The following is a 3,366-nucleotide window of genomic DNA, read 5'->3' on the forward strand; positions in this document are numbered from 1 at the left end:
GTGGACTTGTCCTATGTCAGGGACACAGAAAATAATAAGGTCTTCTTAGGAGATGCTAAGCAGATCAGTTTGACAGAAGTATGTTTTTTTTTTGTGGAGGAGTGGGCAAAAAGCTGAAAAGCAGGTTCAAGTAAGATGGCGGAAATTTTTGGACACCAGCTTTGACTGTGTGTAATAGGCAAGTTATGTTGTTGAGTGAAGAGTAATATATAAAATGGCTTCATAAGTGGGCAGCCATTAACCTTGTGATAGTATGGAAGATTAACCCAGTGATGGTAAGAGGGATGGATAGAAGGTAGGAGATTGAGTTATGACAGTGTTGCCTAGATTTTTTATATTATGGCTCATATGAAAAATGATGGGGCAAATGGATAATGTAGCTCCTGGCCAGGAGTGACCAGCCCAAAGGCTCCTGCACCCCAAGGCATTCACCTCCAAATCGTCAAATGACAACCACCATGTCCTCATACCTGTACTCTTTTTATAGCATGGTAGTGAGCACCAGCACGCAGCTGGCAACCTCTAAGTTAGCAGCCTGTCCTGAATTAAATAGGTAGTGATGTATATGAAAAAGGAAGAAAAGAACGTGAGATAATTAACAGAAGAAATTGAAACGAATTAGGAACCAATGAGATGTAGTTAGGATAGATTTTGCAGTCGACAGTAACTCCTAAATTTTGAGAATGATACCAGAAATAAAAATGGCTTGAGAGGTTGTTTGGAAGGCACATGGTGATTTCAGTTTAAGATACGGAGGCAAAAACTGGACCCCGATGGTGGGCGTCTCATTGGTGGCCCTAGTGATCCATGGTTCTAGTAGTCATGCCCTCACGTAGATCCTCTCATATTGACTCTGTGTTTGGCCATGTGATTTTTTTGGCCAATGAGACATTAACATGATGCAGGCAGAGGCTCGATGAGTGTTTGTGCCTTGAGGCTTGTCCTCTTGGAACCAGCCACCCTCGCATAAGGAAGCCAAAGCTAGACCCCTGAATGATGAGAGGTCATGGCAGAGAGATACAGGGCTATGTGAGTATGTCTCGTATATTCCGGCCCTAGTCGAACTCCAAGCTGAGTGCAGGCATGGCAGTTGACTTCAGCAGAAGAACCACTCAGCAGAGCTCAGTCATTTCAAAAATTGAGGAGAAATAATAAATCATTGTTTTAAGCCACTCTGCTTTGGGTGATTTGTTAGGCACTAATAGATAATGAAAACAATATTCAAATGAAAATGTTCAGTGGGCCCTTGGTGATAGGGGCATAGAGCTCAGGCAAGAGGTCTGAGCCTTAGATGTAATTTTGGAATGTATTCATGCTTCTGCCGTAGCTCTTACATTGTAATTAAATTGATTGCTTGTCTTCCTCACTAGACTGTGAGCTCTCTGAGGATAGGGACTGGGTCTTTTGTAAATTCTAGTACACTACATCTGGTTCAAAGCAGATGGATACTCAAGAGATCTGTGCTGAATCATAAAATAAAAGAACAGAGTGAAGTGTCGTAAAAAGGGAATAGACCCGGGAATCAGATAGGCCAGGCCTGAACTCCAACCCTCCCAGTTGCTGGCTATGTGACCTTTAGGAAGTCACCAGTCCTCACTGTGAAATATGAGTCATGTCACCTGCCTCTCAAAGCCACCAAGAAGAGCCAATATGCAGTAAACACTCAACAAACTGTAGCTTTTGTTGTTGAGGATGAATGAAGTGGTGGTCGAAATGTGCGCACAAATGAAATCAATTGAGGAAGTGCAGAAAGAGAAGAGCTGTGAGACTGGGAAAGAACAAGGGGGCAGGTGAAGGAAAAAGTGATTCAGAGCTAGAAAGCAAGAGCAAGAGTATGAGAGGAAGACCCAGACCAACTGGAATGTCAGGAAAAGAACCAAGATTGGGTGCGTTTTACTGGCTGTAAAAGGGCAGAGATTTTTTTTTTTAAGATTGTATTTATTTATTTATTTATTTAGAAGAGTGTGGGTGAGCAGGGAGAGAGGTAGTGGGAGAGAGAGAGAGAATCTCAAGCAGACTCCTTGCAGAGCATAACGCGGGGCTCCATCTCACAACCCTGAGATCATGACCCGAGCTGAAATCACCAGTCGGTTGCTTAACCAATTAAGCCACCCAGGTGCCCCTGGGGCAGAGATTTTTTTTTTCTTTATTAATCTTGTTTCAAACTTTATTCCCAGGCTTCTTCAGCTTAATCAGCTGCGAAGAATGAATTGTATATAAGTAAGAACTGAAAAGAGCTGCAGTGTCCAAGGGGCTTGGGCTTAAAAATATTAGAGATCTAGATTTTATCAGATCCATGAACAAAATTTTGAAAAGCAGTCATAATATAAAAATAGCAGCTCCCAGTAACTTCTTCAAGTTTTATCTTCTTCAGAAGTTGACTCAGTTCAGTTTGCTTCATTCTCGGAAGCTTCATCAAAATTCTCCACAAGATCTGGATCTTCATCATCATCCTCCTCTCCGGTAGCAAGTGGTGCTTTTCCATCCACAGATTGTTTGGGCAGAGCTTCAGCCAGTCTTCTTCAACTAGTCAGACTGTCTGCACTGAGTTGGTTTAAGATACTGGGTAGCATTTCTGTCAGCTGCTTTGTCTCAGCGTGGCCTGGAATGGTGAAAGTGTTCGCTGCCAGCGATGTCTGAACTTTGGGGTTGTTAAAGTGGATCACTGGTCCTTGGTTTGTGAACATATTCACTTCTTTGATACCAGAGACGTTGTTTACCCCTAACTTCTTTAAGGAGAACTGAATTTTCTTATCATCTGCTGTAGCTGTTCTATGAACCACCTTCTTCTTTGGGCGAGCAGTTCCTTTCCCACCAACGCGCACTTGTGCTTGCAGTTTGGCGAGTTTCTCCTGGTTCATGATAGTTTCTTTCATCTTGTTGGAGCAGAAATGGGACCGAGCGGGGGAATAGGGTTGGCGCTCAGGGGGTCTCGGGCGGACCAGCTGAGATTAGGTGCACACACGCGGGGACGCAAGATGGCAGCTAGAGGGTGGGTCAGAGATTTTTAAGAAAGACCCTCATCAACGTTGCTAGCATTAGTGGTGATAGTTTATGGGGTCTGTCATTTGTGTGTTTATTAAATGCCGGACGTTGATCTAGGACTGTCAGTAGGGAAACCTTTGGAGGAAAAGATTGGGCTGTCTTGCATGATCTAACTGTATCCTAACTGGGGTTTCTTCTGCTCTTTATAATGTCTGCCGAGTGCCTGGTGGTTAATAAGAAAGTTTAAACTTGATGTCGTTGGGCTTTCAGTGTCCGGTAGAATCATCAGAGGGAAGGAATTGGTGGAGAATAAAGAAATGGTATAAGAAAGGGGAGTATTATTCAAATTAGGTCTTTTGGGAGATTCAATCTAAGGACTAG

At 43.2% G+C, this 3,366-nt stretch overlaps 1 pseudogene; it reads right to left on the bottom strand.

Moving 5' to 3' along the window:
* Positions 1 to 2,387: 2,387 nt before the first annotated feature.
* LOC116637080 lies at positions 2,388 to 2,876 on the bottom strand (annotated as a pseudogene).
* Positions 2,877 to 3,366: the final 490 nt, after the last annotated feature.

The sequence above is a fragment of the Phoca vitulina genome, unplaced genomic scaffold (genome assembly GCF_004348235.1).
Source record: "Phoca vitulina isolate PV1807 unplaced genomic scaffold, GSC_HSeal_1.0 scaffold13, whole genome shotgun sequence".
Taxonomy (NCBI): domain Eukaryota; kingdom Metazoa; phylum Chordata; class Mammalia; order Carnivora; family Phocidae; genus Phoca; species Phoca vitulina.